This window comes from Cnephaeus nilssonii, assembly GCF_951640355.1.
Source record: "Cnephaeus nilssonii genome assembly, chromosome: 11".
NCBI lineage: Eukaryota > Metazoa > Chordata > Mammalia > Chiroptera > Vespertilionidae > Cnephaeus > Cnephaeus nilssonii.
The window spans coordinates 16,641,461-16,667,171 of NC_137082.1; the positions used below are offsets into that span (position 1 = coordinate 16,641,461).

The 25,711-nt window shown below is 46.5% G+C and overlaps 1 protein-coding gene across 4 annotated transcripts in view; it reads right to left on the minus strand.

Moving 5' to 3' along the window:
* RIN2 (Ras and Rab interactor 2) overlaps positions 1–23,960 on the minus strand; it is a 207,329-nt gene extending 183,369 nt beyond the window's left edge. For 2 of the 4 annotated variants that reach the window (XM_079783501.1, XM_079783495.1), the window contains exon 1: positions 23,471–23,585. The gene's annotated coding sequence lies outside the window, so the exon portion shown is untranslated. Of the gene's footprint in view, positions 1–23,470; positions 23,587–23,851 lie in introns of those variants that run through there. The other 2 variants (XM_079783496.1, XM_079783504.1) reach the window with 2 other exon arrangements.
* Between the last annotated feature and the right edge of the window lie 1,751 nt (positions 23,961–25,711).

Consider the following 25,711-nt stretch of genomic DNA (forward strand, 5'->3'; position numbering starts at 1 on the left):
GAGCATCGCCCCATGCACGGAAAGGTCCTGGTTTGATTCCCAGTCAGGGCACATGCCCAAGTTGTGGGCTTGATCCCTGGCAGGGGGCATGAGGGAGGCAGCCAATCAATGTTTCTCTCTCACACTGATGTTTCTCCCTCTCTCTCCCCCTTTCCCTTCCTCTCTCTAAAGTCAATAAAAACATGTTTTTAAAAAATAAGCAAAATTAATTGCTTAAAGTCTCTAAAACCTCACATTCAGAGTCTAACTCTTCTGGATCACTTTGTACTCAGTGTTTTATGGGCAGGATTGTTCCATATAACACCGTCCTCCGTGACATCAAGAAGATAAAGAGCATAGAAGATGCTGGTTTTCTTCCCCTCTGCTTAATTTTTACTTATTTGAGAAAATTATCAGTTTGAAATTAGAGCATCTGGGGGCAATAAACCCCACCCCAAAATCCAAATAGCTAAATATAACTCAGTTAAAAAATATAATTTACAAAATCACATCTCAGAAAAGTGAACAAAAACACTAAATGTCTTTCCTTTAAGAAAAGACTGGTTTCTCCCCAGAATGATAAAAAGCAACTAATGATTTGAGATTAAAATCAAACATAACTGTTATTCACCCCAGCAACATCTAAACCAATGACCTACACAGCACAGTGCTAGCACACAGCTAACAGCCCTAAAATGGTAAGTGTGCGAACTACATGAACTTGGATACATAATTTATCTTTCTGGGACTCGTTTCTCCTGCTGTAAAATTAGGTGGTAGGATTCAATGATTTTTAGGGTCTTATCCTATATAATAAAAGTGTAGTATGCAAACTGTCCCCTTGACCAGGAGTTGTCCTGGAGTTCAACCAGGGGGTGGGGCCGGCCGGGGGAAGGGAGGGAGTACCCAACCGGCGGCCGGCAGCCACTAGTGTATGAATTTCGTGCACTGGGCCTCTAGTTGTTATATAAAGTTCTCTGTCTATGTAAATGCTCATACAACTTTAATTCACTATCATGTTTGAACACCAAATACCACACCTTTTTCCCTCTAATCATCACTCGAGGATATACTTCTATTTATTTTTTGTAGAGGGCCCCCTGGGAAGAAACAGGGACATTCTTCAAATTGTTGTTAACTAAGCCCGAGGCATTGGCAGAGTCTTGTCTCGGTTACACGCCCCCCCAAGAATGCTGGGGTGTTATCAGTTCCTAACTTACCTTTGTCCAGGTACCGGGAGAGGGGCTTTGAGATGTAAATCCAGTCTAGCACCGGGAAAGAGGGAATGAATAGGACCTGGGCCCTCCCAAGCTCCTTTGATCCTAAGTTTTCAGGTGAAACCCCCTTGTATATTGGAAAATAAATAAATGTGCTGCGTGGCTCAGGGCAGTCGTCTGTCTCTCCAGCAGAAGAGGTCAGCGACCCACCCGGGACCCAGCTTGAATCTATTTCTGTGTCGACTCTCTTTATTTCATTGTTTCTCAATCCCCCGCCGCCTCTACCAAGAACCCATTTCATCTCTCTCCGTGCTGGCCACGGGAAAGGGAGATCCCCGCCGCATCAGGCCCAAGCAATTTTTAGAGAGAGAAAAAGGAAGAGAGAGAAAGGGAGAGAAACATTGATTGGTTGTCTCCCGAACATGCCCTGAGCAGGTATCAAACCTGAAACGTTCTGTTGTACTGGACAATGCTCCAACCAACACAGCCACCCAGCCGAGGCCTACCAACCCCTCCTTTTTTTTTTTTTTTTATAACATCTGGCAATGAAGCATGTTCATGTAGATAATTTATAAGTGCCTAGGGGCATTTATAAAATGCAAAATAACCTTGCATTTCTAAAGTTATCTCTTCTATAAAAGGAGACTATTTGTCCTTCCCAAACAAATAAAAATATACTCAGGTAGACTCCAAACAGAAACATGATTTTCTTCTCCCATTGAAAATAGAGCTTCTATAGTATTATTTGCCTTTCTAAGAATTTCAATGGATGTGGATGAAAATCCTGTGAGAATGGATTACAGTGTGTATGGACTGTAATCATGGGTCCCAAGCCTCCCAGCATTTAATTATGTTGTTTGTTTTTAAAAGAGTGAACTGTGACTTCAGAAAAAGCAAAGTAAAAACCCAGGGATACCACAAAGCAAAGCTCTGCTTCATCTGGGCATTGCCTTTCTGTTTGCTTTTTCATAGTAATTTTGAGTTCATGGAATGCAAAGTGCAATAAAAGATTACATGTGAATAGGAAATCCCCCGATTAAAAAGGTGGATTTTCAGCTGGAAACATATACAGTTGGAGGAAAATATTCACAAATATGTTTATTGTAACGAAGGCCCTAGTTTATTGGAGAGTTTAGTTTTTCTTTTCTTTTTTCATTTTTTATTGTTGAGATTATTACAGATGCCACCCTTCCCCTCTGCCCCATTGCTCCCTTCCATGCAGATCCCGCCCCACCCTAGGCCTTCACCATCCTATTTACTGTCTGTGTCCATGGGTAATGCATACATGCATATGAGTTCTTTGATTAATCTCTTTCCACCCCACCCCCTTCCCTCTGAGATTCGTCAGTCTGTTCTATGTTTCCATGCCTCTGGTTCTCTTTTATTCATCAGTTTATTTTGTTCATTAGATTCCTTGTTTGTTTATTTTGATTCAATTGTTGATAGATATGTATTTATTGCCATTTTATTGTTCACATTTTGATCCTTTTTTTCTCTCTTCTTCTTCTTAAAAAAGACCCTTTAACATTTCATGTAATACTGGTTTGATGGTAATGAACTCCTTTAGTGGAGCATCCATCTGACTGTCAGCTGATTTCTCAACAGAAACTTTGCAGGCCAGAAGGGAGGGGCAAGAAATATTCAAAGTGATGAAAAGCAAGGTCCTACAACCAAGATTACTCTACCCAGCAAAGCTATCCTTTAGAATTGAAGGTCAGATAAAGAGCTTCATTGACAGTTTAGTTTTACAGGGTCATTTCCTGAAACCTGGAGGCTATGTGGGGATCAGATTTAAACAACAATTTATAAAAGCCTGTTTAATTCCTGTGATGCAGGGTTAGGGTAACTGAAGTGTGGGATTTTAATTAAACTCCTGTGTTGAGTGGAAAAGGTGTAAATAATGGAGAACTAGCTGTGGACAAGTGGCTCAGTTGGGTTGGAGCAACATCCCGTGCACCAAAAGGTTGCATGTTTGATTCCTGGTCTGTAGGTAACCAATCCATGGGTCTCTCTCACATCAATGTTTTTCCTTTTCTCTCCCCCTTCCTCTCTCTCTCAAAATAAATAAAAGCATATCCTTGGGTGAGGATTTAAAAAAACCAAAAGAATGGAGAACTAAGGTTCCACAATATCTTCTCCTTCACGAGAGTGGGGCTATGAGACCCTGGATCTTCACTCTGTGGGACACCTGCTCCCTTCTTCAGCACCTGGGGCAAAGACCCCACAGGACAGGTGAGCAGGAGCCATAAAGGCAGAAGGAACTGGATAGGGTGGGGATGGAGAGAGGGTCTCCCAGCTTAGAGAGGAAGGAGTCATGTGGACCAGGTCACCAGTGGTTAGTGTAAGCCCCACTCCTTGGGGCATGTCTCACTCACAGCTGCCTCCTTATATCCCCGCAGTTTCCCTAGTGCAGCCCTAGGCCCTGGCCCATCACCTTTCTTCCCTCCCCAGCCCTTCCACTCCTATTTCCACAGAGGCCACCAGCCTCTGCATTTAAAAACCAGACAAACCAACAGAAAACTCTAAACACTCTGCCATTAATAATGGAGAAAAGAGGATAAAAAACATTCCCTCCTGTCCTTTAAGATCAGGAACAAAACAAGGGTGCCCACTTTCACCACTTGTATTCAACATAGGACTGGAAGTTCTAGCCACAGCAATTAGCCAAGGGGAAAAAAAAAAGGTATCCAAGTTGGAAAGGAGAAGTAAAATGATCTCTGTTCACTGGTGCCATTATCTTATATGTTAAAAAAAAAACAAAACCCTATAGATTCCACCAACAAACTTAGAACTAATAAAAGAACTCAGCAACTTTGCAGGATACAAAATCAACACACAAGAATCAATTACATTTCTATACACTTACAATGAACAATATGAAGAGGAAATTAAGAAAATAATGCCATTTACAATCGCATCAAAAAGAAGAAAATACTTAGGAATAAACTTAACCAAGAAGTAAAAAGACTTGCATAATGAAAACTACAAAACATTGCTGAAAGAAAATAAAGACACAAATTAATGGAAAGACATCCAGCATTCATGGATTAATACTGTCAATACTACCCAAAGTGATCTACAGACAATGCAATTGCTATAAAAAAAACCTATGGGGCATTTTTGCAGGGAAATAAAAAGTCCAACCTAAAATTCATATGGAATCTCCGGAGACTCTAAGTAGCCAAAACAATTTAAACAAGAACAAAGCTGGAGGACTCACTCACACTTTCAAAACTTACTTCCAGTTACTATAGCTTTGTAGTAAGTTAACTACTGTGGTTTTGTAGTAAGTTAATTACTGTGGCTTTGTAGTAAGTTAATTACTGAGGCTTTATAGTAAGTTAATTTCAAACCTGGTGTAAAGACAGACATAAACAACAATGGAATAGAATAGAAAGCCCAAAAAAAAACTCATGTATATAGAGTGAAATGATTTTTAAAATATGTTTTTAAATTTATTTTAGAGAGAGAGGAAGGGAGAGGAAGAGAGAAATGTCAATGGACTGCCTCCTGAATGCCCCCACTGGAGATCAAGCCTGAAACCTGGGCATGTACCATGACCGGGAATTGAACCTGTGACCTCTCAGTGCATGGGACGTTGTTCAACCAATTGGACCACACTGCCAGGGCTACATAGTGAAATGATTTTCAACAAGGGTGCCAAGGCCATTCAATAATAAAGGGCAGTCTTTTCAACAATTGGTGACAGAAAAACTGAATATCCACATGCAAAAAAAAAAATGAAGTTGGTCCCTTACTTTACACCATCTACAAAAACTAACTTAAAATGGATTAAAGCATAAAAACTAAAACTATAAAAATCTTAGAAGAAAATATAGGAGAAAAGCTTTGAGACATTGGATATAGCAATAATTTCTTGGGTATGACACAAAAAGTTAAACTACATAAAATTAAAAGCATATGTACCTCAAAGGACACAAACAATTAAGTGAAAAAGCAACACTCAGATTGGAAGAAACCACTTAAAACCTCTCTAACTCAACAACAAAAACAACTGGATTTAAAAATGGGCAAGAAACTTGAATAACCATTTCTCCAAAGAAAATATGCAAATTACCAACAAGCTAATGAAAAGATGCTCAGCATAAGTAATCATTAGGAAAAGGCAAATCAAAACCACAATGTGATACTACGGAATACCTATTAGGAAGGCAGCTATGCTCACCACTATACCAACAATGCTATGTCGCACCCATTAGTATGACTACTATCAAAAAAACAAAATAGCAACTGTTAGGATAGGGAGGAATTGAAACCTTATGAACTGTTGGTGGGAATGTAAAATGGTACAGCTGCTGTGGAAAACAGTATGGCAGTTTTTCAAAAAAATTAAAAATAGAAGTATCAATGATCTACCAAGTCCACTTCCAAATAATTGAAAAACCAGTTCTCAAAGGGATATTTGAACACTCATGTTCATAGCAGCATTATTAACAATAGCCAAAAGGTGGAAACCCAAGTGTCCATCAATAGATGAATGGATAAATAATGTGGTATGACATACCATGGAATATTACTCAGCCTTAAAAAGGAAGGAAATTCTGACACTTTACAACTTGGTTAAACCTTGAGGACATTACGCTGAGTGAAATAAAACATCATTTCTATATATATATGGTATGCTGTATGAAATAAGCCAGTAAACAAGACAAATACTATATGATTTCACTTATATGAGATACCTAGACTAGTCAGAGACACAAAGAGGAATGGTGGTTGCTAGGAGATTGGGGGAGAAGGATGAAGAGGTATTGTTTAATGGGTATAGAGTTTCAGTTTGGGAAGATGAAAAAGAGTTCTGTGGATGGATGGTGGTGATGGCTGTACAGCAACATGAGTGCCACTGAACTGCACACTTAAAAATGGTTAAGATGGTAAATTTTGTCATAATAAAAAGTAATAAAAATAATAAAAGGAGAAAAAAACCTATAATCAACCTCTTAGTTGAAATTCTTTATTTGCTAAAGAACTATGAGACTTTGGTGGTCCACCAGCAGTAGAGCCACAGAAATAAAAGAAAAGATCGTTAAAATGAAAGAGGGGGGAAAAAACATTCCCTCTGTGACCTGCGCCTTCGCACCTCCACCTCCCTCCTATTTCATCAATTAACTACAAAGGAATTAATTATAGATGTTAGGGCACAAAAAGGATTGAGGCTGGAGAATGTCTGGGGAAGTCTTTAATAAACTATAAGCATCACAGAAATATTTGTTAGTGTTAGTATTTCTATTTCTAATTCAGAGGGAATCTAAAACCAGATGTTGTGTGCATTTCTCTATAGCTGTGGCAGGAGCTGAGCTGGAGGCTTGGAGGACCCACAGAGGATGAGCAGCTACATGTACTGAGTCCCACACCCACTTAAACAGCAGTGGGGCAGCGATGGAAATGTTCCTTAGCTGCTGACCTGGCACGAGGAGCTTGGCTCTGTTAATGGATACACCTGAGACCAAACCCTGTCCCACCACTGACTAGCTTGACCTTGAGCAGGTTACTAATGCTATCGAAGCCTGTTTTCCCAATATAAGACGGGCATAATAAGGGTACCCATCTTCAAGATTGGCACAGAAAAACATTTAGTAAGATGCTGCATGGACCATTCCAGCCCTACCATGACACACACGTACTCCATAAATGTTAGCTCTCATGATGACTGCCAGTGTTATCACCCCTCAGGACTCTATCAACAGTCTCTGGCCAAAAACAAGTGGCCTCCTTGCTGCAAGGCACATCTCCACCAGACTCTTAGAGGGAGCCCCATGTGAATGTCTTAAGTCTCAACTTCAAAAGGGCCGTTTGCAGGGGACATATGCAGCTAAGTGAATGGAACCAGCAGCTAATCCTTGCGTGACTACGTTTTCAGACTTTGGATGGCATATTTAGACACAAGAAAGTCTGCACTTGCTACCGTCCTGCTCCGTAAGTTACCCTGGGGCCGCATCTTCATACCCTTTCCTTAGGCAATTTATCCGCCCCTGACTTCACATGTACTGAAAATGGCTAACAATGTACTGGCGGCTCAAAGCTCCCCTTTAGGCTCCCGATCCTGGCACTAGCCTCCTTGACACATCCGCTGGCTTCTCGCAAGTACTTCAGAGTTTCTCTATACAAATTGGAACTCTTTATTGTCACTTATTTTTCTCCCAGATTTACCATCTCCTTCAATGGCGCCTCCGTTAACCTGAGTGGTCCTGCGAGAAGCTCAAAGCCATCCTGGATGCCTCTCTCTTCGCAACCCTCACATCAAAATCATTACTGAGCTCTGCTGGGTCGTTCTCTAAATTTTGCCTCTAATTCTTCCCTCAAGTCCAAAGCTCACTCTCTGAAGGATCGCGGTCTTCTCCCATCTGGTCTCCTTGAGGTCCCCCTTGTTCCATTGAAATCCTTTCTGTAACCAGCAGTCTGAGTGATCTTTTCAAGATAAAATTCTATTGTAGCAGCCTCCTCACAAGACATAATGATGCCTGGATGGGGATGATGGCCATGAAGATTCCAGGAAGTACAACAGTGGGTACCCCACTGTTCAGTACCTCACACATAGTAGGTTCTCAATAGCATTTTGAATGAATGCATGCAAGGGTTTCAATCCCTTTTTCCCTTTTTCTAGACTAGAAATGCTTTTCTACAGGCACTTTCAATTCCTTCACGTGCCACAATAGCAGACTACTAGCAGCAATCATAGCCTCTCCTAGCTAAATGTTCCTCTCCCATCTGCTGCAATCTCTGGCAACTGGTCCTTTCCCCATTTCTTCTCTAGTTGCAAAAATATCGCTTTTATCACACAGTGCTCCAAGAAAAATACAATGTGCCCAGTCCACATTCCTATCTGACTTTCTGTGGCAACATAAATCACAGCTGGTTCTGATGAGTGCTTCCTGCTACTCCACCCATTCTCTGAAGCAAACCCAAGGTCTCCCTCCTGCCTCAGTGAACTGTGCTTGGGCGCGGGGGAAGGAGCGGGAATGGACAGTGGAGTCAGTTTTAGACACAGTATGTGAGCTGAGCCCAGGAACCCCAACTCTGCCTTTACCAATTTTCTGTGCGGGGAAAAAGAGGACAACCTGGAGAGGCCTCCAACTCCTGCCCAGGCGTGAGAGCAAGCGTTCCACAGGGCAGAACCCAGGAGTCGGAATGAGGGACCCTCCAAGGCCATGGAGACTTCTGCTGGTCGGGGGGAAGCAAGGACATGACCCTGAGTTTGACATAAAGTTAAATGTACTAGTATTCCTTTTGCTTTTATATTATATGCATATCATATATTATGATAGCTCTATAATATTGTCTATAATAACAAAAGCATAATATGCTAATTAGACCGGATGTCCTTCCAGACAAAGCCGCGGTGGTGGGGGCCGAGGCAGAGGCAGCTGCTGCGGCGTCGGGGGCCAAGCCCCTTGCATGAATTTCGTGCATCGGGCCTCTAGTAGAATATATTTTAACATTTTTATTGTCACCCTTTATGATATTATTTTTAATGGCAACTGCCATCAGAACGGTATTATTAGGAATATTGAAGTTCTATTGTTCATCTCCCAAATGTGGTCGTTTGGCCTCTAGCACAGCCTACGCCAGCAGAAAGAAGCTGTGCTTCATCAAACGCTGCCCTCTCGGGGGCCCGGCACCTAACAGTGTCACCGAGAGGTCACTGAAACCAGCCCCAAACCAATAGTCAAAACCACCCCCTTCACCTGTCTGTTTCTTTAAGCCTCCAGCTCCCATTCTCGACTTTCCCCCACTCCCGAGAGGGTGCAAGGACCCCCTGCCCTGCTAGAATAAGGCAGGAGAGGGGAGATTTCACTCAGGCACTCTGATCAAGGAATAACCATTTCCTACTGAGAATTCCTAACTATTTTCTCAGTGTGCGCACTGCGTATACTTCTTGGACATTTGATCAGTCTCTAATGATACTTTATACCCTGTTATGGGTTGAATTATGTCCCCCAAAAAAGATACGTTGGAGTCGTAGTCCCCAGTACCACACAGGATGCCCTATTTGGAAACAGGGTCTATACAGACTTAGTCAAGTTCAGATAAAGTCATTCAATGGTCCCTAATCCAATATGACAGGTGCCCTTATAAAAGGGGGACATTTAGACAAACATGCCTGTGATGAAATGCAGGGGTACCGCCATGTAAGGATACAGGCAGACCCTGGAGAGAGTGTCACAAGCCAAGGAACCAGAGGCTGCCAGAGGCTAGGAGCGAGGCAGGGAGCAGCCCCTTCCTTAGTGCCTTCTGAGGGAGCAGGGCCCTTGATTTTGGGTTTCTGGTCTCCAGGAATCTATTTACATAAAAGCCTAAGCGACCGTCGAAACTGAACAGACAACCAAACAGGCTGCGTGGGGCGACAAGGCCGGCAGGGGGGTTAGTGAGGGGCAACCAAACGACCGAGCAGTAGGCTGCATGGGGAGACCAGGCCAGCAGTGGGGTGAGTGAGGGGCGACCAAACGACCGAGCAGCAGGCTGCATGGGGTGACCAGGCCGGCAGGAGAGGCAGTTGGGGGCAACCAGGCCAGCAAGGAGAGGTAGTTAGGGGTGATCAGGCTGGCAGAGGGGAAGTTAGGGGTGACCAGGCCAGCAGGGGGGCAGTGAGGGGCGATCGAGCCAGCAGGCAGAGGTGGTTGGGGTGATCAGGCTGGCGGGGAAGGGGGGCAGTTAGGAGCGATCAGGCAGGCAGGCAGGCAGGCAGGTGAGCAGTTAGGAGCCAGTGGTCCAGGATTGTGAGAGGCATGTCCAACTGCTGGTTTAGGCCCAATCCCGGGGATCGGGCCTAAACCGGCAGTCGTACATCCCCTAAGGGGTCCCAGATTGGAAAGGGTGCAGGCTGGGCTGAGGGGACCTTCCCCTCTGCCTGTGCAGGAATTTCATGCACCGGGCCTCTAGTATGAGACAATAAATTCATAGTTTTAAGCCACTCTGTTTGTGGTACTTTGTTAAAACAGCCTTAGGAAACTAATACACCCTATTTCCATTTAGAGATACTATGGAGATATTATAGGGCAGATGCTAAGTGTATTCCTTTTGTTTTTATATTATCTATATATATAAAAGCCAAGTGACCAGAACGCCAGAATAACTGGAACTGGTTGCTTTGACGTGCACTGCAGCCCCAATCGGCCCTCCCACCCGATCAAGGGTGGGGCTGGCCCCGATCATCCCCCAACCCTGATTGGGGGCGGGGCCAGCTGGCCAACCTCGCACGTCCTCTCCCCCCCTGACAGCCTGGCCCCGATTGGCCCCAATCGGGGTGGGCCGGCCAGACCCCACCTGTGCACTAATTCATGCACCAGGCCACTAGTATGTATATATGATGATATATGTATAGGTGCCAGTGTTTGACAGACCTGGTCTGCATGCTGGCCCTTCGGCACCATCCTTTAGCTCTTTCTGTAGTTGCCAAATGTCTTTATCCCTAACTTAATTTGAGTACCACATGTACTTGTACTTTTAAAAAATCTCTCTTGCAGAAATGTTTTTCAGGGGTGGGAAACAGGATAAAGGGAACTTCCAGAGCTCATTTTCTTCCCATTCCTCAGTGGGAGCCATGGGGCCTTGAGCCTGTGTAACTGAGTAAACTGTCTCCTACTGGAACTTTTGAGGGCTTCCTCAGAACAGGCACACTTTCATTTTTAGCCCAAAGGGTTATTTTGGCCTCTGTAGCCATTCACTCTACCCAAGCCTTTAGGAATCTTTCTGCCTTAACTATTTAATTCCACAAATATCTACATACATACATACATACATACATACATACATACATACATACCCTAGCATGACAGCAGGTGCTGAGGAGGCAACCTGGAGCAAAACACCCGAAGCCCTGCCTTTCCTAATCCATACCAGGTGAGAACAATGCTTGGAACACAAGGCAGGGCACGGAGTGGAGCGGGTCAGGAGGGCGGGTGGTAGGTTTGCTATTTTTCGTGGGGTGGTCAGGGACAGCTCTTCAGTGGACATTCGAGGGGAATGAGGAAGTGAGGAGCAGGTCATGTGGATATTTGGAGGGAGCACATCTCAGACTAAGGGAGAGTCAGTGCGGAGGCCCAGAGGGGAGCAGGCTTTTAACCCAATCAAGGAGGCTGGTGTTGCTGGACCAGGTGAGTGATGGGCCGGTGGGAGGGTGGGAGAACGTTATGGAGAGTCCAGATCATAAAGGGACGTGCAGGTTGTGGAGAAGATGTGGAATTTACTCTGAGTGAGAGGAAAACTAGAGGAAAAGGAAAAGACCTTACTTACGTTTTAAAAAGATTGTTGTGGAGAAAAACACTGCCAGGAACAAGAACAAAGCAAAAGCATGTTAGGCAGATGCTGCAAAATCCCAGGTGAGAGGTGGTGGGGGCTTCGAGGTGGTAGCAGTGGGTTGGTGAGAAGTGGTCAGATCATGGATATATTCTGAAGACAGAGCTGACAGAACTTGCTGATAGATTGGATGCTCATGGAGGGTAGAGGGTTGGGGTCCAAGGTGTGGAGCCTGGGAACCTGGAAGAATGGAGTGCTATTTGCTGAGACAGGGGAAATGATGAGGAGGAGAGGAGCAGGGCTGTGCAGGAAGAACAGGAGTTAGTTTGTGCACATTCAGCTGGAGAATTCCTATGAGACCAACAAATGCAGGTACCAAAAAGGCCACTGAATCTCCCACAGCATCTGCAGTTCAGGGAGGAGCCTGATTGGGAGACTATCTGCACACAGGTGGTATTTGAGGCAGTGAGGCAGGCTGACTCACTGAACGGAAGTCTCAGCAGGGAAGAGAAGAGATCCAAGGACTCGACCCTGAGGCGCTCAATACTTAGGGATCAAGGAAGTGAGGGGAGCTAGCAAAGGAGGCTGAGAAGGAGCCCTCTGTGAAGCAGGAAGAGCAGAGGAAACATGGTCTGGAAGGCCATGTATTTGCAAGGAGGAGGAGCAGGTACCTGTGTCCGATGCTGCTGGAAAATAGAAGGGTATGGGGACCAAAACTGACCACTTGATTTGGCAACATGGAGGTCATGTGACCTTGGCATGATCAGTTTAGGGTGCAACATCTTGATGGGAGTGGATCTAAGGGAAAACAGGAGGAGGGGAGCTGGAAACCAGGAGCACCGACACGCCTGTGAGGAGCTCTGTTGTAAAGCAAAGTTGAGAAGGAGGAGCTGAAGGTAGACGTAGGACCCGGGAAGGTTCTCTAAAGATGAGAGATATTACCGTTGGGTTGTACTCGGATGGAAGTGACCCAACAGAAGGGGGAAAACTGGTGGTCCAGGATGGAGAGGGGGCAACTGTTGGAGCAATGCCCTTGAGTATGTGAGAGAAGTCAGGAGCCACTGCACAAGCGAAGAAGTTGACTCCCCAGAAGAGCATGGCGGGTGTTTTATTCACTGAGGCAGGAGGGGAGGTAGAGCATATGAATACAGGCGCAGGGCTGCTGGTGGAAGTTCTTCTGATTAAAAGGAAATATCAGTAATAATAATAATAAAAAATCAAAGTAATAAACCCAAACTTTATTTAACCACACATATATATGTAACAGTAGTAAATGGCAGTCAAAGACTGATCTGAAGAGGAAAGTGGATGGACTGATCAAATGAAGTAGGACCCCTACAAACCAATGGCCATGAACCCTTTAATGTGCCCGTGATTTTCCAGCCATGCCCATCTGCCTGGAACGGGCACAGACCAGGGGAAGCATGCTTCAGCCAGGGCTGGGTTTAGCAGGGGGGTCCTCTGTAAGAGACCAGCAAGGAAGGGTTCTAATCGCAGACCATGGGATCTGATTTGGAAAGAAGGCAGGTGAGGATGTGATTTGAAAGAGAGGCAGCGACCTGATGGCAGGGTCAATGGATTTCGGAGTGTGGTGGTGCTGAGCCAAAGCAAATCTCCAAGAAAAACAAGATTGCACATGTCTTCCTCAAGACTGAGAACAAGGAGAATTGTGTTCCTTCACCAATGTTCATTCACAGAAATTTTCTGTTAAATGATTTCTTGGAAATGCTTTATCAGAGGGCCTTCTCCTTGCTTCTTTGCTAGGCCTCTCAGATGGTGTGTAAAAATGTGTGAAGTCAATAGGTGTCATATCTTGATTAATTTTTCCAGCACTCACCGAAAAAAACTTCCTCAAAAAGAGTTTTGTTAAATTAAATAAACTGTACTACCTAGTCATATAGCTGTACAGTGCCTTCAGTTCAGCCAACCTTCAACAACTCCTTCACTGTGTTTATTAATTTTTATCTCTGTTTCTAGAAGGATATTTATTTTATCAAGGCATCATAATCCCTGAGAACTATGAAGTCCTGGTTCTCAGGCCAGGCTCTTTTTCTCTCTCTGGACGAACTGAGTCCAGCCGTTCATACTTTCACTGTACTATCTTTCATGGATTGTATAGAGAATCCCTCCGAATATTAAAGACCAGCTAAGATCCGAAGTTTAAATGGACTCATAGGAAAATAGTAGCTAAAGTGTTGCCCTTTCTGCTTGTACTGTTCATCTTCTTTTATCCCTATTGCTGATCATTTTTCTCTTGCAATTATTATTTTAATGGTTTCTTGATTATTTAGCTAACTGAAAAATACCTTAGAAACACTAAAAGAGAGATTGGTTTCCACCATAGTTTAAATAAGACTTTAACCTGATGTAGATCTTGAGATCTTGAACCATAATGTTTAAAATGTCATCTGATTCCACATGGGCCTGCCATGTGATTTTGGCTTCTCTGTCTCAACCATTACCCCAGCTACTGCATGCTCAGAATAGCAGATGCACAGAATTCTTACTGGCGGTGTATCACTGGCAGCATCATGGTAAGTTGCAACCTCCTGGTAACAATGAGCTTCATCTCTGAAGCCTCCTGTGATTGGCTAGCTATCACCACCTAATCCTTCCTTCTGGCAGATTCTGCCAGAATCCTTTTCTGACTTGGGGACAGGACAAAGTACCTCTTTTATATGCAACTATGTCACCCTTGAATAGAAAGAGATCACTCTGCCCTTTCCTAGCCCCGACTCTTTGAAATGACTCCACCTCTAATAGGTAGAGTGAAGAGAGTTTACGCAAACCAGTATTAAAATGTAGGAGGTTACTTGTATTGTTTAGATCAGTGATGGGCAACCTTTTGAGCTTGGTGTGTCAAACTTCGCCAAAAAACTGAGCATAACTCGGGTAGTGTGTCACTTAGAGGAAAAAACATTATTTCACAAATGTTTCATCCTCAGGAGCAGCAAATGTTTCATCCTAGGCATGCGGCTGCCTCAGCGGTCGCGTGTCATCAGAAATGGCTACGCGTGTCAGTGCTGATACGCGTGTCATAGGTTCACCATCACTGGTTTAGATCATCTGCATAGCCTAAGGTCACCCTATACACTGTTTAGGGAAAGACATTAGCTTAAAATATTAGGGATAATCGGGGTATGAGAGGAATTTTCCCAGAGGAAAACTGTAATGCCAAGTATGTATTAGGTATGTGTTAAGAAAAGAATCCCAGAACACAGATAGAATGGGGTGGGAGGGCATGGACAGATGGCCAGCAGAAGACTCCCACGCTGGGAGAGGGGCAGGGAACTGTTGGGTCTGTACTTCAAACATCAGACCATCCTACAGAGCAAGTAAGAAGCTTTGAGGAGACCACCCTAAATGGAGCACCTTCATCAATGTGGCGGGGAGTCTTCCTGTCTGTTCATTGGACCCTATTCCCTCCCTCCCTCCCTCTCTCCCTCTCTCCTTCCCTCCCTCCGCTCCTTTGCTCAGGAGCCAGGCACACTTCCTTCACATGCTAGTGTAGCCAGGAGCCAGAGGAGTCTCTGCAATCCACACCCCCTTCCCTGTTTATGTTAAAATGACACCTTTTAAAAGACACAAGCCTCTGTCTTTGTTCTCCTTCAGATCCCTAAATTGCCAAGGGGAAAAACAATTGCAAAGGAAAATAATAAAGAACTTTCATTAGAGGTTTTCAAGTTCAAACTTGACAAGTGTGTCTCCCTAGTCAAGTAATGACTGCACTGTCCTGCTCTCACCGCTGTTTGTAAGTATCCCCTGCTAGGCTGGAGGGCCCTCAGGCCAGGAGTTGAACAGGGGAACCTGACAGTCAGATCACAAAGGAACCTGGAGTCCCTGGGAGTCTGCCAGGATCCCACATCCCCACCACGACTCTGCAGAACCAGTCCAGTTAGTGTTTCCTTCCCCAGGCATTGCTGGTGGGTCAATACATGTGGTCAGTAGGTAGCTAGTCATTAATAAGAGAGGGAACAAAGAGAATCAGACATTAAGAAGCCTCATAAACTGGGGAGCTGAATCGGACACTGAGCCTGCTTGCTCCACTAGGAAGTTACAGCTTCACACACTCCCCAGGGCATTCTCTGCCTTCAGGACCTGGCATACCAGGGGAAGAATAAAAACAGCAGGAAAAATTCCTCTGCTGGGCACATGCCCAGTAGAAGTCAAGATGCACAGGGGGAGGTGCTTCTACTTTGAGGCATGCAGAATAGGAGCCAAAATGGGGACCACAGAGGCCTGTCTGTCTAGCCGGAGCAAAGAAACAGATTGGATAAGGGACACAGAACCCGAAAGACCTAGAAAATGGATTGGTTATTGGGAGGATCCAGCACCAGCCTGCAAGAGTTTGGGAAATAGATTGGTTAGTTTGTAAGTCACCTGGTCCTTCCAAGTCCAAGATAATATAATCAGCTTAACAAAGAAGTTCTCTCTCTCTCTCTCTTCCCCCTCCCTTCCTGCCTCCCTCCCTCAGTAACATGCACTCTCCCCAGTCCCTTGTGTGTTCTCTCTCCATAGCCATGTGGCCCTAGCAGCCACCTGGGGCCCGTGGCACACACTGCAGGCCTGGGCACAGCGGCAGCCAGAAACAGTGTAAGCTAGCTGGATGGGGACCGTCTGAACTGGACCGAACCCATGGCACAGAACTTTTGGACCGTGGCCTTTGTACTGGGCTTGATGAAGATAGGATTGGACTTTTTCCATGGCAGGATGGACAGAGATGAGACATTGGGAACCCAGGGGGCAGTCTTTTGATTTTGCTTCTCCAGTGAATCTGACCAGGAAACGTCAACCTCCCACAGGTGGGTCTCCTGCAGTGCTTTCCTTGCAATCCTGTGAAAGAGCCCCATTTCTACCAGCAAGAGTCTGAATATGCACAACCAACCCTGCAGGCTTTCATTCAATCTATGGTTTACTAGAAAAAGAGGATCCAAAACTACCAAGTCTCCCCAAATCCGCGTCTAGGCTTAGTATCATTCCTAACAAATCCATGGAATAAAAGTTGACTGGAAGACTTAATGGTGAGCATTGCTTAGAAAATTGGGCAGGTAGGAAGAAAGAAAAAGATAAAGGACAGAAAGCAGAGTGGGACTTGCCCTGCCAAATTCTGCATGAATTCCAGAGCTGGGGAGAGGTGGGTTTGTTAGTGTCATAATTAGCTAGTTACTAATAACAGGAAGAGAGCAAAGGGGAGGCCAGACATTATAAACATGGTCATCTGGGCAGCTTCACCAGGGAACTACAGTTTCACATTCCCCTGCAGATCCCTGGGGGGAGGGACTGAACAAAGACGGCGAGGGGCACATGTGCAGAGAAGTCATGGTGGCATAGGGAAGGTGCTCGCCTGTCCGTCTACCCTGGGGAACAATGGATTGGCTAGAGGGTGGACCCCAACAGAAGCACAGGAAATCTTGGACGGTTAAACTCCCCAGACATAGAGTTCCCTCTCCTCTTTTTCACTCTCTTGTTCTGTGACCTGCACGTGCCCTTGCACTCGCCTGTTGTCTCTCCATAGCCATGTGGCCTTAAGCAGCCGCGTAACCCATGGCCATTCGGACTCACATGCAATGGAGTGTAGCTGGGAACACAAGCTAAGCTAGCCAGATGCTGGACTGGACTGGACGTTAACAAGGAGCAGAAATAATGGGCAGTGGCCCTGCTGAAGACCAGATCGGACTTCTTCCATGGCGGGAGGGACAGAGATGGCACCTTGGAGGGGAACTCCCTTAATTTTACATCATCAATAAAGCTTTCCATGACACCCCATCCTCCCTTGGGGGCCTCGGGGAATTATTTTCCTCGTGGCACCCTAAGAACTCCATTTCCACCGACAACAGTTTTATTCACCAAATGATGCTGGGCCTGAGCGTAAGCTAGTGTGGGGGGAAGGAGAGAATTAAGTAGCATTCTTACTTCACAAACCACCCATCAAATGATTCTAAATGAATTTAAACAGTAATCTGTAACACTGAGTCCATAAAAATTAGAAGAAAAGATAAATGACTAGTTGCTTATGGATACAAGCAAGGCTTTCTAAGCACAGGAGCCATTAAAGAAATCCAAAGAAAAAGTATGAACATTCCACTACTCATAACATTGGGTTCTTTATGACAAAATGTCACGAACCCTCGGCACTTAGGCAAGAAACGTCTGGACAGTGAAAGGAGGCGTGTGGTTTAGATGCCCTCTCACTTATCCGGGCACCACGTGTTGAAGTCAGACACACTCCAGATTGGTCTTAGGAGACAGGGCCTCTGGTTTCAGCCCTGCGAGGGGGTGTGGAAATCTGGCTGATTTGGGGGGACTCAACCCGTCATGTGCAATCCTACCAGAGAAGGAGACCCTCGTTTACCATACAGGAGAGATGTCTGCCTCGATTAATTTTTAAAAAATTATCCTTGCAATCAAACCAAAGTTAAATGCAATGGGGCATTAGCTATTTGGAAAAAAATCTGAATGATTTCTTTAATAAGGAAAAAAAAATACTTAATTAAGTTAATCTAGCTAACTATTTAAATTAGCTAAAGGTTTGGACTTTTATATTTTGTATTCCTGAACAAATACATAAAACCATATATGTGAAAACCAAAATGTCTGTTTATTTCATTTAGTAGGTTAACCTACTAAATTGAAATAGACTTAACTCATTAAAAATTGTAAAATACAAATGTTTCCAACAAATCTGATTTTTAAAATGCTCAACTTTTCAGAATTTCAGGTAATTACATACTAATATCTTCATCATTTACTATCACTTGATCAAATAAAAATGAGATATAAGTTCACAGCAGCAATTAGAACACCTCATGAATTTGCTTCTCATTTGGACACTATAAAGCCTGGACACATCATTTAAATCAATCTTACAGATGGTTTCAAAATACAAATCAGCACACCTTTATAACTTTTCCTACAACTCTCAGTAGTATTCAAAGTTACTGACAAGAGTTGCTGCCACCAAGGATTCTTGTCCAGAATAAGGATGAAATGTCCATAGCCTCATATCCCACTCTCCCCAAAATCCAATTTTATTTTCTGAGATTCTTCTACAAAATGGCTTTGTTTACACTTTCATGAAACCATTAAAATAGTTTCTAGCTCTGGCTAGTGTTTCTCAGTGGTTAGAATGTCGGCTGCAGATTGACAGGTCACAGGTTCAATCTCCAGTCCCAATGAGGGCATGTGCAGGAGGCAACCAATCGATGTGTCTCTCTCACATTAATGTTTCTCTCTCGCTCTCTCCCTCCTTCCCTTCCACTCTCTCTAAACAAGAATCAATGGAAAAAAATAACCTCAGGTGAGGATTAACAAAAATAAAATAGTTTCTACTCCAAAAACCACTTTCATTTAATCATTCATTCATTCAATCAATATTTGATAATGCTGTTGAGTGGGTTTGCTAGAGACTATACTAACTTGTATGGTTCCATTCACAATCTCAGCTGACACTCCGCACTTCTCAGGGATGATATTAAAAACCAGTGGCCTGGTGCACGAAATTTGTGCATATTAAAGGGGAATTAATTAGAGGAAGTATTTTAATATTGCTATTTGCCCTTTCTCTATAATACAAGTGTCAGAGATGAAAGAAAATTAGTAAAATGTATATGAAAATCTCCCTCCTGTCAGAGTCTGGGGCGCACCGCGGGACCCAGAGTCAAGTCCCCGCCCACCCGTGCGTGCCTCGAAACTGCGCAAGACCCAGACCGGGCCGGCCCCAGCCCAGTCAAGCCCCACAGGGTGGGGGGCACAGCCTCAGGTTCCCCAGGGCGGGGGGGGGGGGGGAGTGTGACAATCACTTGCATATTAGCTCTTTATTATATAGGATACTTCACAACTTGGGTCAGCCTGGGCCCTGACCAATCACGACAGATGCTGGCCATAAGCTAGCAGGTGGAAGGTTCTGGATGGTCCTATTCATCAGTGCAGGCTCTTCCTCCCCCTCCCTGGCTTCACAATCCCCTTCCCTGCCCCTGGATCCATATCCAAACAATGTTCTGGTTTGATCTTTCTGCTCCTCCTGTGGTCTCACTCTGGGTAAGTTCATCAACTGGAGACAGCTTCCGTGTCTCAATGACTTCCTGTGTCTCCAGCTACTTATGGAAAATTTCTATTTGGGTGACATACAGAACTTTTAAACTCAACAGGTTACAATCATATTCGGTATTTCCTCCCCATTCTCTTCCATGGCCACAAATGCAGGAGTATGTGAGTGTGCAATCGTGTGTGTGTATGTGTGTGTGTGTGTGTGCGCGCGCGCACGCACGCAGTTGCTGAACACACATACACATACACACCATCTGATAGGTGTCCATTTTTCTCAAAACATTCCTTCCCTTGACTTCTATGATACCACTCTATTCAATACTGGTATCAGCGGCCACTTTTCACACTTTGGAAAACTCTATGAGACAAATCTAGAGATAAATTTGCTCAGCGCTGGAGATGAAGAAATAACTGCGGGTGGACAGTAAATTCACCCAGCTACGTTTCTCCGATTACGGTATTACTTCCCATGGCTCCGCTCCTCTGCTAGCCCACAATTCTTCTCGGAACTCCTGAAATAGGAATCCCAGCTCCCCCAGTTCACCTCCTCTCTTAAATGCAATACAGCCTTAACAGGCAGGGTTACAGATCTGTGAAAAGTGCCTGATAGTACCATAGTAGGTTGTAAGCAAAGTCTTTTTAAAAACAGAAGATTTCACTTTGGCTGGTAGGCACAAGGTGTAATATACAGATCTTGTAACATAGAAACGCACACCTGAAAACTATCTGTTCATGTTGACCAATGTCATCCCAATAAAATTAAAAAAACACACACCCCTGATTTTAAATAATGGGTGCACATGAACTGGGGGCTACCATCAGCAGCCCTTTGTTCCAGGCCGGAGGCACCCAGTGAGTGATTGTTGCTACCTTTTCAGGAACAGACATTGACACCATCCACACTGCCAGCTCCCCAGGAGAGAGGAAGTGAGACAACTGAAAACTCAGGGTGTATTTCCTATTCAATGGAGGTGATCAACCCAATGTGCCATCAGTTTCAGAACCCCAACACTGCCATTCCCGACACACAGCTGCCTCTGAGGCATTCTCAGGGGAGGCGGAGTGCGGTCTGCAGGCCTCTGGGCAGCATGAAGACAGAGCTCTCTAGGGCCTGTTTGCCCCTTTTATCCGACTCCTCCTCAGCTCCCTCAGATCTGATCAAACCTGGAGAACTGACTCATGTTAACCAGGGCCACAGAAACTGGCAGACCAAAAATTCACTCTACATTTACGAGAGGGGATTAGGTTTAATGTCCAGAATATGTATTTTTACTATCCTGAGCGCCAACGTTTTTCAGAAACTGCCTAGATGTTGGAAGGTGAACTAAAAACCATTTGGGTGAACAAAACATTTCCCAACGTGGACCCGTAGGAACGCTGGCTCCAAAAGATGCTTCACAAGAAAGAGAGTTCTGTGGCCAAATGAAGCTGGCAAACATTCCACATTATGGCATCATCCTAAAAAGTCCCAATGCTCATTCTAACGAGAAAGGCACTGAAAATCCTACATTGGAAAAACCTTAGTTTAACACTAGCATTACTCTAATATATGTATTTTACCACTGTGACTCTTTAGTAATTCTTCAGCAATGTTTCATCCTAAAGCTCAACTGGGTAAATTCTCCTCTAGACATACACTGAGCACAGCCGCCTCTAGCAAGTCAGCTGTGGTACAGCGAAATGATTACTGGATCTGAGTCCTGGTTTTAGCTTTGGTACTTGGACCTCTCCAGGCCTCTGTTTTCTCACCTACAAATGGAATTAATAATACTGCTTTGAGAAACATATGAGGCATCTAAGAGCACTTTATAAAGTGCCATAAAAGTATGATTCTCTGCTAATGATATACTTCTTGTTGTGTAACTCCTCAAAATGCATTTACAGCCCTGTCCTGTGTACCAAAGAGTCACAGGTTCGATTCCCAGTCAGGGCACATAACCAGGTTGTGGGTTTGATCCCTGGTCAGGTTCATGCCAGAGGCAACCAATACATGTTACTCTCTCATATTAGTGTTTCTCTCCCCTTCTCTCTAAAGTCAATGAAAAACATATCCTCAGGTGACGATTTTTTTAAAAAATGCATTTATAAAGGGATATTTTTGTTCATTCTTTCAATACCCATTCCTTGAGTGCTAATCAGGAAGAGCTCTGACCTGGTTTTCGACCTTAGGAAATTCAGACAGTGGGCCAGTGGGGTCCAGTGCATACTGCTCATAAGAGATACAGATACAAGTAATTCTGGGATTCTGAAGTGGGTGCCTGGCCAGGAAAAGGAGGAGGGAGGTCAGGGAAAGCTTCCCAGCTGAAATCTTAGGAATCTTGAAGGATCATTAGGAGGGCTGGATGGATAGGGGGAGTGGGACACAATGCCAAAATGATATCATGTGGGGAGTATGTGAAGAATGGGCCTCCTTGCAAGGAGGAGAAATAACGTATCTGTCTCTTCTAAGCAGAGGAAGAGACTTAGCTCGGTAAGGAGGATGTTTCTTGAGAGTAGAACTCCTCTTTGGAGTAGTGACCCCTGAAAAGGGCTAGGGGACATTGGGTGGAGATAAGAGGGCTGCTGGGAGTTACCTCTAAAACCAGCACGCAGTCCTACAGGGAGTCAAGTTCCTGCCATCTACCCCTGCATGAGGGTCCAGTGTGGGCTACTTTAATCTTTTTCTGCTTAGACAATCTGCAGGAGAATGTCACTAGACCAGGAAGTCCCGGTAGCAGGCTGGGCCTTCTCTCATGACCCCAGCTTCCAACGGCTGAGAGCAGACTTCTCAAACCTCAAGGCTATGGTCAACCACCAGCCTTCTTCTCCAGTCCTCTGGCTGTCCAAGCCCCTCCCAATCCCTGGCTCCTGATACCCTCCATGGAGGTTCCAGAGCACTGGGAACTCACCAGTGTGCGACAGACGTATTGGAACATGAGGCAAAAGGGAAAACGTGTGCCTCTATGTACCCTTATCAAAATATTCTCCCGTATTTGAACGAGGTAAAAAGTAAATAAAAGCTGCACAGTCCAAAAACCTGGCTGTATATAAAACATAAACATGCAACTGCCTAATCGGTTGCATGTTTATGTTCTACTAACCCTCATAAACCTCCAAGTGGGGACCTAACACAGGGAGGGCGTCTGGAAACAACTGTTCCCTTGGCACAAGGATGCAGGGTCATCACAACCACCCGCCTTTATTTAAAATGCTGGCATGCTGTTCATCGTGGATTTTTTACATTATATTTGATTTTTAAAATATTGCTTTAAAATACTATTTATCTTAATGACTGAGAACCACCAAGTGTTTATTTTTGCTGCAATATTTACACAGTCCTGCTGGTTGAAGAATGCTGAGGTTTCCTTGTTGATAACAGGATGTTCCTAAGAAACCCCAGCGTGCCTGAAACTCTCAGGCTTGCAGGCAAGTGCGGCTCCACGACAAGCAAGGTCAGTGCGGGCCTCCTCGCAGAATTCGGAAAGCCCTGAGGATTTGAGAGCTTTCAGAAGAGAGGAGCCTCTTTGGGGCCCAGGGGGCCGGTATTGCCCTGTATTTCTTGGCAACCTATCAGAGACTCTACGGCTGGATTCTGCGAACCCTGCAGTCTCCCGGCCGTCGAGGGGCGCCCTGTGACGGGTGGGTGGGTGGATGCTGAGCCGTGGGAATAGAGGCCAAGGGTGGAGGCCTCAAAGTGGGAAAGTGGCCCTAACCCTTCCAGGCAGGAACCCGGGGCTGCTCCTCCTCCGCCAGCAGCGCAATCAATCACCGCTGCAGCCCGATCGCCCCCAGCCAGGGCTCACCGGCCCCCTCCTGCCGAGGCTAATTCCCGAGGGAGAAAACCTCAGCCCGGAGCGTCTGCCTGGTGCTCAAGCTGGGCTCACGAACCAGGTCCTCGCCCCGCACCCGAGCGGTGCGACGCCCGCTCCCGCCCGCGCGCACTTGACACCGAGTAGACGTCCCCGCAGGTAGAACTCGACAAAGGTCCCTACCTCCTCCTCCTCCTCCTCCGAGCGCACGCACACTCCCCGCTCCTCGGGCCGCCGCGCCGTCACCTCCTAGCTGCCCCGCACGCCACCCCGCAAAGGTCAGCTGAGGATACCCCATGACCCTGCCTGGAGCGGCGGCCGCCTCGCAGCGCTGTAACGTCACCCTGCCCGGTCCCCACTCCCCGGCGCCTCCTCCCCCATCGGCCCCCACGACCTCCGAGGCCGCTGGCTGCTCTCCCCCCAGGTCTCCCCGGAGGGGAGGAGAGTTTGAAGAGCAGCACCCCGCGCCCTGAAACCCGCAGAGACCCCGCCCGCACCCCGGCGTCGTCCAGGGCGCTGGGTGCGGGCACGAGGGGTGGGGTCTCCGCGGCCGACGCCCCTTACCTCGCTCGGGACCTCCCCGCGGGTCCGGGAAGCGGGGGAGACCGGTAGCCCCGCGGACTAGCGCGGGGCTGGGCTTCCCCACCGGGGAGGAGCGGGAGGAGGAGAAGGGGGAGGAGGAAGAAGGGAGGAGGGGAAAGGGAGGAGGGGCGAGGAGGGGAGGGCTTTGTGTCGGCCTCCGGCCCTCCCTCGGCTCCAGCGCTAGTAGCCATCCCCCCCCCGCAGCACCTCGAGGGGGTGATGTGAGGGGCGAGAAGGCGCCTGCGCGACCCGGGGTCCCGCCACCCCTCCCCAGCGCCGCGCACTCTCCGCCCCTCCGGACGTGCAGCCGCCGCACTCACCCTGGGACCGGGAACCCGGCTGTTACGCGGCAGAGCCGGGACCAGAAAGTTTTCTTAACCCGGAGCAAACTTGGCCTGGCGGGCATCGGGGCGCGGCCGCCCCTCTCTCCGGCACTCCCGCGGGCGGACCGGAGCTCTCTTCTCGGAGATTCTTCCCCGTCTCCTTCCTTTCCGCTCACTGCGGGGCAGCACGAACGCGCGGAGCCCCCTCCCGGACGGGCCCGCCGCCCCTCCGCGGACCGGGCTGGACGCGCGGCAGGCGGAGGCCTGCGCGGCGCGGCGCGGCCCTCTGTCCCGGCTCCGACCCGCACCGGGAGCCCCGGCGGCCGCCGGACCCCACCACTGCGTGTTTTTTTTTTTCCGTGGTCGCGGGGAAGGGGGCCGCCCGGCCCCGCCCGGCTCGGGGAATCAGAGCAGCGGGATGTGGTTTGCTGGTTTGCTCGGCGCTGGGGGACCTTTGGCACACCCGGGAGGGCGACCGGGACGGGCTGGGAAGCTGGGAGCCGCCCCCGCCGGGAACCGAGTCGGGCCGGTCCCTGGTGAGCTTCCTGCCGAGTTTTCCCACCTGCCCCCGGGAGAGCTCCTTTGGGGAGAAACTGCAGACCGTGGTAGAGTTACCGATGTAGCCGGTGTTGCAAAAAGAGCAAGGACGCCTGTTTTGGACAGAAGCAACAAACAAAAACCCACACAAACAAAAACGGAGAAAGACAGTATTCTTGTTCTTCAGATCAGCAGCAGCAGAAACTTTGATTGGTGTTAGTTCTTGTGAACCCTGCCTTCTAAATACCAAGATTTATTTATCACTTATAATCAGCTCAGCTCGCGGGAAAATAACCCACTGCCCCGAGGGTTCTGTTCCAAGACGCGCATTCAATAAATAATTGAGCACTTGCTATGCTCCAGGCAGAGTCAATGCTTGGGGTATATGCGCTACAGAAAGATCTTCCTGCCCTGGCGGGCTGACTTTCTGGAGGGCTGGGGGGCAGGTGCCGGCGTCTGCAAATAATCACAGTGTGTGTACACACTTTCCATCTAAAAGCCGTTCATGGCGTTAGTCACGTCCCTGGCTGGTATTTTTCCCTAACAAGGGTCAATCTTTGCATCTATGATAACATACCTGATGACACACCTTTGGAATGTCAAAGTAATTTCCTTTTTCCCCAGAAATTATCAGTTGGGCTCAAATAAACTCATAAAAATTCTTACAGGTTTGGACATTGTTTAAAAATATTTTTCTATTGGTTTCAGAGAGGAAGGGACAGGGAGAGAGAGAGAGAGAGAGAGAGAGAGAGAGAGAGAGAGAGAGAGAAACATCAACAATGTGAGAGAATCTTCCATGGGCTGCCTCTTGCACTCCCCCTACTGGGGATTGAACCCCCAACCCAGGCATGTGCCCTTGGCCAGAATCAAACCCAGGACCCTTCAGTCCACAGGCTGACACTGTATCCACTGAGCCAAACCAGTCAGGGCAGGTTTGGATATTTTTTATGTTGACACTACACACAAAAGGCTATGCAATATA